The sequence below is a fragment of the Pleurodeles waltl genome, chromosome 8, assembly GCF_031143425.1.
Source record: "Pleurodeles waltl isolate 20211129_DDA chromosome 8, aPleWal1.hap1.20221129, whole genome shotgun sequence".
In the NCBI taxonomy this organism is placed as follows: Eukaryota; Metazoa; Chordata; class Amphibia; order Caudata; family Salamandridae; genus Pleurodeles; species Pleurodeles waltl.
In genome coordinates this window covers 402375635-402389903 of record NC_090447.1, presented here as the reverse complement: position 1 = coordinate 402389903, position 14269 = coordinate 402375635, and positions in this window count along the sequence as shown.

Below are 14269 nucleotides of genomic sequence, written 5' to 3'. Positions count from 1 at the left end.
TGTAAAAATTCATAGCCAATCTGCTCTTTTCAGTAAAAGATGTAAAATCGTCTTTCAGAATTGCAAGCTCTGTTACATGCTCCATCAATGGCAACAGATCCCCAATTCCAGTAGCACAAAGAGACGCATGCCCTGTAACATTACCTCCGCATATTCTCCTCTTGCCAGTCCCTGCAACCTATAAGCGGATACAGGATGATGAGGGTAGCATAAGAAATAAACTAGTACTTTGTTGCAGGCCCCTCCTCTCAAGTTCAATCGCCATTGATTCTGCCCTCTCTAATCGTGCCTCTTGTTTAGATACTTCTGTTGTGGGTATCCTAAATATGTGTTTTTTTTTCCAAAGCTTGACTTCATAATGTAGTTGATCGCAGATTTCCTTCAGCTGATCCTTACCACTATGGACATCAGGCCACTGCAAGTGTTATAATCAGAATGATCATACAACGACTCTGCTGGCTTTGGCCTGAGAGTGAGCTGATACAGAAGCCTATCAGTCCAACACACTGCGACCCATACCATGTTGCTGAGGTGAGTCAGGGATCTTGCATCAGCACTCAAGTGCACTTTAGGATGCACGAACATGTGTAGTGAGGGTGTACTATCATATGCCGAGTTTTCAGGTTGCTTAAGCGTCATATTTCAATGATTTAACTGCACTTATGTGTGACATTTCATGCTTTATGTGTGACACTGCAATTGATACTTAATTTTATTTCAAACCAAGCAGAAACATCCCTGTAAAGATACATACGAGGAAATATTCCATTTGGTGCAACATGAAGCTCTAGCAGTAAGTTATACTTATTTTTTAACTTGCACTGAGACAGAGCTGCTCACTGGCGGTAGACAGTCACTGAATGTAATATTGACATCAGGATTGTAAACAGTACACGCTGTTCTAAGGTTTAACCATGACAACTGTATACCTTTACCTAACCCCTTATCTTCTGATCCGGTTGCAGCCACTGACAGCAAGTAATGATGAGTGTCAGAGTCACTTAGTGCACTGACAAATAGTTACACTGGGCAGAACAAACGACTGTTACCAACTTCATATGAACTGTTAAATTGCGTGACAAAATGTTAAATTGTGTGACAAAATGTTTCAGTGTAGAAATGCGGGAATGGTTAACAATTTGTGTTAATCTGACCCTGATGCGAGGCACGTGGCAGGGTGGCTACCATTATATCACAGGCATATCAGGGGTCACTACGTCACATGAGACACCAGTGTGTGTAAATATATATAGATTCTCTACGAAAAAAACAAATATTAAAGTGACAGTTAGATGTTGAAGTGAAATAAGAACTAATGTTAAAAAAACTAAATATCTCTGAAATACAGCAGTTATAATTTAGTCAATTAATGATACCTTGCACCCCCATTATGCACTGCTTATGACCTCATATATAGCCTTGGGAAATGTGGTACTCGCTGGTTGTTAGAAACTGGGTCTCTAGTTGGCAGGGGTATGCACCCTGTCCAAGTAGAGACCACAGTCTTAGTCAGGGTAAGTCAGTTACAATCCTTAAAGTAAACTATGCTCATCCTTTGGTAGCTTGGCCCAGAGCAGTCAGGCTTAATTTAAAAGACAATGTGTAGAGTATTTGTGCAACACTTGAGTGCAGTAATACAGTGAGACTTCACAAAAAGACACCACACTGGTCACTTTTTAAGTTAGAGTGTTTCAAAGTATGCATCGAATGTCATAATGCTGAGAAAATGCTTTTGCTCTTGTGAGGGTCAGACAAGTACTTCTGATTACTGGGTTGTTGCAGTCTCACTATGACTGGGTTGATTGACAGGAATCCCCCGCAATGGAGATCGACTGATATGTAGTTAAACAAGCCTTTATGGCACACCCAAATGAGCCACAGGTCCCCCAGGACCGATAGAGAAAAGTTCCTTTGCCGCTATGCAGTGCAGAAAGAACAGAGGACCTCGTCCCTGAGCACAGTACGTCTCAGTGCAGGAGCTGTCCTCCTGATCCAAGCAGTGAAGCTTTGGGCTATGCAAGGTTATCCTTGGTACACGAGCAGGTTCAGTGAGTTCACACTCCTCTGCAGCATGCAGTGTGGCCTCAGCTGACACCTCATCACGGGGGAAGCTCATTTGTTATGGTAATGCTGGGGATGCACTGAGAGGCTTTTTTCAGTCCGGTGGTGTCTGCCTGGGCTGATGGCGGTGATTTTAATCAGCGCATGTAACTGATCTTGGTTGCAATGTAGATAGTGAGTGCAGTGCTCTATCCTTGCCATGAAGTGCTTCCTTGTTCAGGGCGACGTGCTCGGGATGGCTCCTGCAACAAAGTTATGCATAGGAGGACACAATGGGCCTGTGTTAGATCTTGGTGTACTACTTACTCTATCACAACATGATGAATATCCCGTCTGCCGACATTTGATTCCCCTAGGATATAATGTCTTTTATATTTCGGCGGAGGGATATCCATCAGCACACCCATCCAGCACAGGCTCACCATTCCGAGCTGGCCAGCTCGAAGGGATACACACCCGCAGCCGAGGGATTTGCTGCTTGAGAACGTGCAACCCAGGGGCCGGAGAGCAGAGACCGACCGGGGGCCACTAAGGGCAGAACAGAGCCATTGACTAACGAGACACCAGAGCCCAACCCAAAGCAGACGGGAGGCAAGGGTAAGAGGAGACACACCATTGGTGCTACCACCAAGACAAAGAGAAGGAAGGTGGAAAAAAGACGGAAGCCCCTGAAACCTGGTACGAAGATTGGTGGATGCCCCCCTCAGAAGCCCCTGAGTCCACCACAACTTAAAGAGTTGTGGTAGTGCGGTGAGTGGGGAGGAAGCAGGAACCAAAATGCATCATTGAGTTGTTTTTCTTTCCACCCTTTTCTTTAATCTCTTCTGCTGTCTACTTATGTATTTTAGCTGGGCAGGGCAGCCCACAGGGTTCAGTCTGGCCTTCGGCAAGAGGGAGGGAGGTTGTCAGAAAAGGGTCCTGAGATTGCAACAAGTTTTTTCCCCCTTAGTGTCTGATCCTTCCTCACGCTTAGACTTCGGTTGAGCCTGAAAACACTAGGTAGTTCTTTTTTTGTTTTTGTTTTGTTTTTCTCTCCCTTAGATGTCCCCACTTCCTATTCCCTCGCTCCTTGAGAACCACCCTAACAATTCACCTTGGTGTCATGTGGCGGTAACTTTCTCTCATAAAGAACCTTCATACTTACCGCTTCTTTTACTCCTTCCTGTTAGGGTACTGGCAGCAGCATAGGAGGGGAGAGTCTTTTGAAAGAGAAGAGAAGAATGGGAAAAGACTGTGCCATCCCTTTGATAAGAAGAAAACTAAAAGCCAATAGACAACTGCTGGCCCGGCTACCATTTTGTTTTGTTGTTTATCCTTGTGACGCAGGCCACTATTAGAAGGGTTCCAGAACTACATCTGCTAGGCATACTTGTGGCAGGTGGCCGCTCCCGCAGCTCCTTTCACACCTGGAAGTGCATTTATCCAGACCTTCCCTCCTGTTGTGCAGGACATGTGCGGGTGTGCCTGGGCCAAGACCGGGCCCGTCTGTGCTCGTCAGCAGACGGATGAGGCTGAGCTGGGCCCCTTCCCTTGGATATTTGATTTGGCATATGTTGATACTGCGGTATGTAGCTTTGTTAAGTTACAATCAGTTTAGCGCCAACCTCTACTTGACCTATGGGAGGCCCGATGGGGAAGCGGAAAGGTACTCATGCGATGGCAGGCACATTGACTGGGGACTCTGGCCCGAAATTAATAACCAGTTATCTAACCTCTTTAATGGGTGCAATTGAGTCAGATATAGGAAGGGGGGAAGCTAGTATGGGCTCAACTTCAAAGAAGTTTGGTCAGAGAGGATAAAGAGGCGGTCTCTCGGGGAAAGAAGCCCTTGTGGTGCTCTGCAACAGGAGCTATCGATTGAGCCCTTCTCCCCTGTAATTACTGATAGTCCCCCCTAAAAAAGAGTAGCCTTGTCCAAACCTTATTACCTTACCAGGTGAGGATGTACCAGGTTTAAAGATTGGCAAGAAAAACATACAAATAAAGGGACCTAAGAAGGTCTCCTGTGAACATACTGTTAACAAGAAGATATCTGCTACATCATGTGACCAACTTAGCCTAATTAATAACTATTTTGAGGACATAAGGCAAATGGGCTCCCTGGTTTTAAAAATAGTGGAGTCTATAGAAGGAAAGGTGAATACCCTATTAGCCGCAAAGGAAATAGTACCCTTGTTATTGCCACTGAGAGATAAATCCGTGCCTGAAACTGCTGAGTCTATAAATCTCACGGCCTTACTTGCCCCCCCAGATCAGAGCGGGGGAGTAAATCCTGTGCAGGGATCTACCTCCGGAATCCAGACTTTTGTATCTAAGGGCCATAGTGGAAAATTAATTCACCAGCAGAGGGGTGAGGTAACATTTGTCCGAAAGGGCTCTAAGCAGGTTACTACCTCTGAGGTTTTGAACACCCAAACCCCATATCCCAGGATCCGTCCGGCATTTGACCCATATATTATAATCCTGGAAAATGTACCTAAGCCAGACCCTCTGCACCCGGAGTCCCACACCTTATTAGTAAATAAGGTTATGCATTGGCCGAGGAAGTACTCGGGTGGAGTTCAAATTTGTCTACAGGAATTTTAACTGTGGGAAGGGTTTCATGGATTGGTTCAACCAGCAAAGTCTCACCCAGGGATTGCACTGTTATTAATTTTAGAAATTCACAGCTAGTTAGTTCTGTGTTTTATCATTTTTCGATAGCAATACTTGACTAGGGATCTATCAGAGTACAGTGGCTGGCATACTTTAATGGCATCCTTTTTCAGCTCCAACATTCTCATCCACATAGGTCAGATAAGCAGAACTTTTGCAACCCTTCTCAGTCCAAGTCTTTTGATTGCCCATTACCACTACCTAACAGCTTTGAGCCTCTGAACACTTGAAGCAATTGGACTGACCATTAGCCAATGGAAATGCCTACAGTGGAGAGCAGGAGTCTGAGTTGGCTCTTTTAACTAATTTGCAGCCTCTCGGAACAGCAAATATCTCCTCTATTGTAACCCCTGGGATTATCTCATGAAATATATGACAGGATTCAGGGCCAAGTTGACTAATCCAGAATGGTCAAAGTTTGTGGGTCAATATTCTTATGTATGCTGTCAAGAGACTTGGCTTTTAGACCTCCCACATATTAATGGTTTTACCACCTACTGTGCCCCTGCAGTTAAGTCTCCATCAGGAAGTGCTAAGGAGGGGTTGTACGTTTAAGGGGGGTGGATGTACGCGTTTCTGATGCAACACCACACTACTTGGTTCTTCTCCTAAAATTAACTGAGCCACATGATGTTTTGTTGATTAATTATTATAATAATGTTTTTGATTCCTCAGACACTAGCGTTATTGATGGTCTTGAGACAAGTGTGCATAAGCTACGGAATGAACATAAGAAGGAACATATGATTATCTGGGTTAGAGATTTTAACACCCATTTGTGTGAAACTACATGTTTAGACTGTTGCGGGATCTCTGATGAGTATGATTGTCCCATACAGCACGTTAAAAGTTCCTACGGGAACGCACTCAACAGAATGCTGGTTGCCAACTCTATGATCTTTCCATCCCCCGGAAGTCAAGGGGATCCCTACGTTTTTGGGTGGAATTGCTCAATCCACAATTGACTTCATAGTTTATTCAAAAGATGTAACCCCCTCTGTAGGGAAGTTTACTGTGTCGCTAACTTGTATGAGTGATCATAACCCCCTAATTCTGGAAACTGGGATGGGTTTGGATAAGGGTTCTGGCGTCGAAGTCCGGCAACAGGGATGAGGCTTAATGGACAGAAAGGCCTGACCATCAAGTGGGAAAACATTGATAAATGTAGCTTTTATAGAGACCTGATGACAAATAAGAAGGAAGAGGTCATGGCTGCTCTGGGGGAAAAAAACCCTGTGCATAAAATTATTGAGGCATGTTCTGCCTTAAAAAGCTATATGGTAGATAAGTTACAGCAAGTAAGTGTCAATAAAGATAGGAGCCCTCGTTGGCTCAATCATGCATGTATGCCCGCTCTCAAAGCCTTAGAGAAGGCTATTGGCTCTTCCCCACCTAATCAGACTGCTATCAGATTGGCAAGAAAGACATACAAGGACATCCTTGTTGCCAGGAACAAAGAACTGAGGGAGAAGTCGTGGAAAAAGTTAATCGAAGCAAGTAATAATAAAGATATGAAGGCTTTTTGTCGAGTGGTTAATTCCACCCCATTGGCTGGCAAGGGTAGTGCTGTGACAGATACTGTCACCCCAGCCCAAGTGTGGGTGGAATATTTCTCTAAAACTTTTAAAATCAGGGATAATGCCTTCTAGGAAGCAGTGAGTGGCCCTATTGATGGGCTTGATATCTCTCTAGCCATAGCCTTTAGTAACTCAATCTGAAATTCTTCAGGCCATTCAAGGTTGCCCTCCAGCCAAAGCCCTGGGACCTGATAGAATCCCTGCTGATGTATATAAAACCATACCAGAATTTTGGGGGCCATTACTTACCAATGTTTTGAGATCTGCTGTGATATGCCCTGTGATAGACATCTGGAGTGAGGTCATCATTGTACCTATTTTTAAGAAAGAAGATAGGGCTGAACCACAGTGTTATCGTCTAATCTCCCTCTTGGATAGCTCTGTTAAGATCTTAGGATGAGTGGTACTAGCAAAATTGGAGACCTGGGCCATGGAGACCAAGGCCCATATTCATACTTTTTCACGCAAAACATCGTTAGTGCAGTTTTGCATGAAAAAGCATAGCGCCGGCTAGTGCCATTCCAAGACGCAGGCCGGGTGCCATATTTATGGAATGGTGCTAGCTGGCGCTAATGCCCTGTTAGCGTCCTTATAAAGGGCGCTAACAGGGTGGAGGAGGCGTAGGGGAAACCGGAGCTTGTGTGCCAAATTATTACTTTACAATGTTTAGAGGAAAAAAAATGCCTCTAAGCAGTGTAGAGCCATTTTCTGGTGCACAACCCCCATGGATATGGCTCCTGTCTTAGTAAAGGCAGGAGCCATGCCCACCACCCCAAAGGCCATGCCCAGGGGACAAATGTCCCCTGGGCATGGCCATTTGGGCCAGCGCCATGCAGGGGGGCCCAAGTCAGGGCCCCTGAGAGGGAAAAAATAAACAAAATACTGACCAGGACTTACCTGGGATGAGTCCTCCATCCTTTGGTGTCCCTCTGGTGTGGGTGGGGGTGGCTGAGGGTGTCCCTGGGGCCACGGAAGGGCACCTGTGGGCTCGTTCCATGGACTCTGACCCTCAAAATATGCCTACAGGTACCCTAACCCCTGCCCATACCCAGGCATTAAATAATGACGCTAAGCAAGCTTAACGTCCCCATCCCTTTTGCTGGATTTTAGTACAGGGATAAATATGGCGCTAAGGCCATAGAGTGATTTTTTGCACATAAACGCCTACTTTGCATCTCATTGATGCAAAGTAGGTTTCCATGTATACAAAATGACTTTAACTCCATAAATTTGGCGCTAGACGGGCCTAGCACCAAAGTATAAGTACAAAAGATGCTAATTCAGCGCAAAACAGGTAGAAGCATGCCCCCAAGTGCCGAACTGCTGAAGTACTTTACTTAGTCTATCAGACTTTGTTCTCACATGGCTGAGGAATACAGTATGAACTGATAGAAAAGGGGTACTCATTTAAACTTCTGGAGTGCCTTCTTTCACATCTATGAACATTGTTAGATAATTTTTCTCTCAAACATGGTTAATCAAATCCCAGCAGATTATCAGTATTTTTCACAGGCAAAATTACTTTAGAACAAACAACAAAACATTTCTAAAATTACTATGGTACAACCAAGAAACAATTTACACTGTGACTAAACTCTGTTACCATGCTTCATATGTATTCATTGTTGTGACTCCAAAAACAGATTCTCACTACAATGTATTTCCATGGAGACAATGTCTCCGAGTCATGTAGTGGCTGCCATAAAAACTTGTCCAGGTTATGGCCGGCCAATAGAAGGAGGGATCTCTTTGGGACTCCCCCACATGTCCCTAGGGTTATTGTGTGTTCTTCCTGCATGTTTATATTTTTATTAATGCATTTTTAGGAAACAGGGACCATGTGAAATGAAAATGAAATGAAAATATATTTTATATAGTGAATGTATACCCGAGAGTGTAATGGCGCTAACTACAAACAGAAACAAGAAGAAAGGGAAAAAACCTGCTATCAAAGAACAAAAAGCCGAGTTTTTTGCTTTTTCCTGAAGCAGGAAAGTGATCAGTAGTTCTTCAGATCCGCCAGGAGAGAGTTCCATAGTTTGGAAGTCCTGTAAATGAAACTACGTACACCCCAAAAGGCTTTCTTGAGCTGGGGGACCACCAAATTACGACCAAATGATGACTTCAGGGGTCTTGCTGGAACATACCAAATGAATTTATCTTTCAGATATTGTGGTCCTAGACCATGTAGCGCTTTAAACCCTATATGCAGATGCACTTGTGTACAGGAAGCCAATGGAATTTGACGAGGGCCTCAGACGCTGACTGGTATTTTGGGATTCCTTAAAGGTGTTGAGCCATGGCCTTTTGCAGAATCTGCAATTTGGTCAATAGTCACTTCTGAAGATTCATATGTAGGGCATCATTACAGTAGTTCAATTTCGAGAGAATGAGTCCAGTGATTACTAATTCCCTCAACTCTAAAGGAATTAAAGGAAGAACGTTTCTAAGAGTTTTCAGAGCCAGAAAGAAGTGACTGAATTAATTTGTTTGTCAAAAGAAAGAAGCTTGTCAAAGAGAACTCCCAGATTTTTAGCTTGTCAAAGAGAACTCCCAGATTTTTTACTTTGAAGACCGGAACAGGAAGACTGCCCAGATCTGAAGGCCACAAATCTAGGGACCAGAACAAATTGTTGTTCCCTAGAAGCAGCACTTCAGTTTTACTAGAGTTAAGTTTCAAACAGTTATTGGCCATCCAAAGACTGATCTGGTTCAAACAATGGCAAATTCTAGGTGCTGCTACTTGCTGATGGTCTGAATGCTTGCCACCTGAGACAGAGATGACAATCTGCGTGTTGTCCGCATAGCTGACTACAGAATAACAGAAGGATTTAATCAAAGAGGCCAGCTGGGTCACACACAAATTAAAAAGAGTAGGGCTTAAAGAAGAGCCCTGAGGAACCCCACAGGGAAAAAAAAAGGAACTAGAAGTGAAATTATATGTCTGAATCTTGTAATGGCTGTCACAATAAATTGTTCATGTAAGCCTGGCTTCCTAACGTGAGCTTAAACAAATTCTGTTACTTATCGTTCTGTGGATCAACTAGTAGTAGACACTCAACATGGGCCTTTGAGATTTAACTGCACTCTGCCCCAGCTCCCCAAATGAGATTGTGTCTGTGTATTTTTTTGAACCCTAGGGGACTTAATTATTTGCAGGAATTTACATGATCGTGATTGTGGAGAAACAAGGTTAGCCATTTTTGTTTGCAAGTATTTTTCTGTGAAATTTCAGCTTTTTATTTTGACCATTGCCATTCCAACTAAACCTTTATAACTGGTTCATCAATTTGTTATGTTACAAATGCTGGGTGCTTTGGCAATTTATATACAGGGTCGCTGGAATTATGTGATTTGGCGGCATCAGTGTTTTCCACATAATCATGGATTTTCTACATTGACACATAATTCACAACCTGCAGCATAATTTGCACATTTCGACCAAACAATTTTTCTGGCTCCAATGCATCTTAAGTTATTCAGAAAGGACATCTGATACAGCACATTTACAGACCCTTTGTAAATGTTAGCTGGTCACCTTTCAGTTGTATATTGCTGTGTTAAGGTGTCAAACAGGCACTAACAAGCATTTGCAATGCAACGGGTCTTGCGTTTGCTCGCGTTAGAGCTATTAGCGTTGTAAACTCCTAACCGGACTTTTCTTGCCACATAAACTAATAATGAAAAGTAAAAGAGTTTCACATATGCGAGCCCATGGTTGCCATGAGTGTGAATGATACACAGAAAAGGTAACAGAAGTTTGCTCGCAATGAACCATATAGGCAAAAGTGCAATTATCCATGTTACTGGCAAAAGTGCAATTATCCATGTAACAGGGTTGATGTCATGCAAAGCACTCGACTTCTGCCCAGCGAGATCACGCTGCGCAAGAAACGAAAAGAAAAAATATTCCAGAAAGCAGGATGAAAACACTGAGCCTGGTATGTTTTCAGTAGTTGGCCGGTGCGTACGAGGCGGGCTAAACACCGGAAAAGGCATGACGTATGCATGCCTTTCAAAAATGTAATCAATCGATTTTTAAAAGGCAAGCCGGCGCACTAATGAAAGTGATGGGTGTGACATGGGCGTGGTTAGAAGCCCACAGCGAGATTACAAAATGGTCCAGAGTGCTTGAGCGCGATCGACCGTAAAAAGGTGAAACTTGCCAAGATATGGAAAGGTTTCATAAATTGCAATGGATTTTAAGAAATGTGTGTTTCCCAGTTCTTCCTGCTTTGTATTAAAATGCATAAAGTGATATCATTCATCTTAATGAAAAGATTTAAATTAAAAAGCAGACACAATAATAGAGAGGCTCAAGGAATAACGCAGGAAGCCAGTAATGCATCAGATTGTTAACCCCCCCAAAACCTGTTATTGGTGGCAATTCTTCAAGAAGGATGCCAACATGGAATGTGTGGATGTAGGAGGCTGGACTGGCTTGTAGTGAGTACCAAGGGGTACTTACACCTTGCACCAGGCCCAGGTATCCCTTATTAGTGTATAGGGTGTCTAGCAGCTTAGGCTGATAGATAATGGTAGCTTAGCAGAGCAGCTTAGGCTGAACTAGGAGACGAGTGAAGCTCCTACAGTACCACTAGTGTCATATGCACAATATCATAAGAAAATACAATACACAGATATACTAAAAATAAAGGTACTTTATTTTTATGACAATATGCCAAAAGTATCTCAGTGAGTACCCTCAGTATGAGGATAGCAAATATACACAAGATATATGTACACTATACCAAAAATATGCAGTATAGTATTAGAGAACAGTGCAAACAATGTATAGTTACAATAGGATGCAATGGGGACACATAGGGATAGGGGCAATACAAACCATATACTGCAAAAGTGGAATGCGAACCACGAATGGACCCCAAACCTATGTGAACTTGTAGAGGGTCGCTGGGACTGTAAGAAAACAGTGAGGGTTAGAAAAATAGCCCACCCCAAGACCCTGAAAAGTGAGTGCAAAGTGCACTAAAGTTCCCCAAAGAGCACAGAAGTCGTGATAGGGGAATTCTGCAGGAAAGACCAAAACCAGCAATGCAGCAACAATGGATTTCCAGACGAGGATACCTGTGGAACAAGGGGACCAAGTCCAAAAGTCACGACCAAGTCGAGAGTGGGCAGATGCCCAGGAAATGCCAGCTGTGGGTGCAAAGAAGCTGCTACTGGACAGTAGAAGCTGAGGATTCTGCAGGAACGACAAGGGCTAGAAACTTCCCCTTTGGAGGATGGATGTCGCACGCCGTGGAGAGTTGTGCAGAAGTGTTTTCCTGAAGAAAGACTGCAAACAAGCCTTGCTAGCTGCAAGTCGTGCGGTTACGGTTTTTGGATGCTGCTGTGGCCCAGGAGGGACCCGGATGTCGCCAATTGCGTCAGGGGACAGAGGGGGCGCCCAGCAAGACAAGGAGCCCTCTCAGAAGCAGGCAGCACCCACAGAAGTGCCGGAACAGGCACTATGAAGAGGAGTGAAACGGTGCTCACCCGAAGTTGCACAAAGGAGTCCCACGCCGCCGGAGGACAACTCAGGAGGTCGTGCAATGCAGGTTAGAGTGCCGTGGACCCAGGCTTGGCTGTGCACAAAGGATTCCCTCGGAAAGTGCACAGGAGCCGGAGTAGCTGCAAAAGACGCGGTTCCTAGCAATGCAGTCTGGCGTGGGGAGGCAAGGACTTACCTCCACCAAACTTGGACTGAAGAGTCACTGGACTGTGGGAGTCACTTGGACAGAGTTGCTGGATTCAAGGGACCTCGCTCGTCGTGCTGAGAGGAGACCCAGGGGACCGGTGATGCAGTTCTTTGGTGCCTGCGGTTGCAGGGGGACGATTCCGTCGACCCACAGGAGATTTCTTCGGAGCTTCTAGTGCAGAGAGGAGGCAGACTACCCCCACAGCATGCACCACCATGAAAGCAGTCGAGAAGGCGGCAGGATCAGCATTACAGAGTTGCAGTAGTCGTCTTCGCTACTTTGTTGCAGTTTTGCAGGCTTCCAGCGTGGTCAGCAGTCAATTCCTTGGCAGAAGGTGAAGAGAGAGATGCAGAGGAACTCTGATGAGCTCTTGCATTCGTTATCTAAGGAAATCCCCAAAGCAGAGACCCTAAATAGCCAGAAAAGAGGGTTTGGCTACTTAGGAGAGAAGATAGGCTAGCAACACCTGAAGGAGCCTATCAGAAGGAGTCTCTGACATCACCTGCTGGCCCTGGCCACTCAGAGCAGTCCAGTGTGCCAGCAGCACCTCTGTTTCCAAGTTGGCAGAGGTCTGGAGCACACTGGAGGAGCTCTGGGCACCTCCCAGGGGAGGTGCAGGTCAGGGGAGTGGTCACTCCCCTTTCCTTTGTCCAGTTTCGCGCCAGAGCAGGGCTGAGGGGTCCCTGAACCGGTGTAGACTGGCTTATGCAGAAATGGGCACCATGTGTGCCCATGAAAGCATTTCCAGAGGCTGGGGGAGGCTACTCCTCCCCTGCCTTAACACCATTTTCCAAAGGGAGAGGGTGTAACACCCTCTCTCTGAGGAAGTCCTTTGTTCTGCCTTCCTGGGCCAAGCCTGGCTGGACCCCAGGAGGGCAGAAACCTGTCTGAGGGGTTGGCAGCAGCTGCAGTGAAACCCCTGAAAAGGCAGTTTGGCAGTACCCGGGTCTGTGCTACAGACCCGTGGGATCATGGGATTGTGCCAACAATGCCAGGATGGCATAGAGGGGGCAATTCCATGATCTTAGACATGTTACATGGCCATATTCGGAGTTACCATTGTGAAGCTACACATAGGTAGTGACCTATATGTAGTGCACACGTGTGATGGTGTCCCCGCACTCACAAAGTTCGGGGAATTGGCCCTGAACTATGTGGGGGCACCTTGGCTAGTGCCAGGGTGCCCACACACTAAGTAACTTAGCACCCAACCTTTACCAGGTAAAGGTTAGACATATAGGTGACTTATAAGTTACTTAAGTGCAGTGTAAAATGGCTGTGAAATAACGTGGACGTTATTTCACTCAGGCTGCAGTGGCAGGCCTGTGTAAGAATTGTCAGGGCTCCCTATGGGTGGCAAAAGAAATGCTGCAGCCCATAGGGATCTCCTGGAACCCCAATACCCTGGGTACCTCAGTACCATATACTAGGGAATTATAAGGGTGTTCCAGTATGCCAATGTAAATTGGTAAAATTGGTCACTAGCCTGTTAGTGACAATTTGAAAGAAATGAGAGAGCATAACCACTGAGGTTCTGATTAGCAGAGCCTCAGTGAGACAGTTAGTCATAACACAGGTAACACATACAGGGCACACTTATGAGCACTGGGGCCCTGGCTGGCAGGGTCCCAGTGACACATACAACTAAAACAACATATATACAGTGAAATATGGGGGTAACATGCCAGGCAAGATGGTACTTTCCTACAGTGGATGCGGCTGTAGTGCAGATTACAAACAGAAAAGGCGATAGGTTTGAGTGTGTTGGTATTTTGTCGACCTCCCTGTTCGTGTGTTTTTTCACTTCTTGCTGTATTTATAAGTGGAAATGTACTTTTATCTGAGGAGAGCAACTGTGACCGGCGAAAATGGGCATCTCATACGCATAAAAAAATGCTTCCAGACAAAAGGTTCGAATCGGTAATTGGGATGAGTAATACGTACGAAGAATGGACTGTACAGTCCCTAGACGTCATTAATTCACACTAGCTCACAAAATTGTGTTGGTGAAATGTTAAATTCACTCAGAAATACAAAAGATTCACACAGGAGTTTGAATCTTTCAGGGAAAAGTGGGGAGGGAGTTATTGGGAAATCCTGCAACGAACGAGACTGCCGACTGAATGTGTCTGCTGCTAAAAGGGAAAACACATTGAGAGGCATTTTTGCAAAGTGGCTAATGAAGACAAAGTGGCTCTTACAACATTTTAGTGACTAGCCATACTAGGTGGTCATTGGAAAGGGGCTTCCCGGCAGATGCTGTCATAAAGTTCA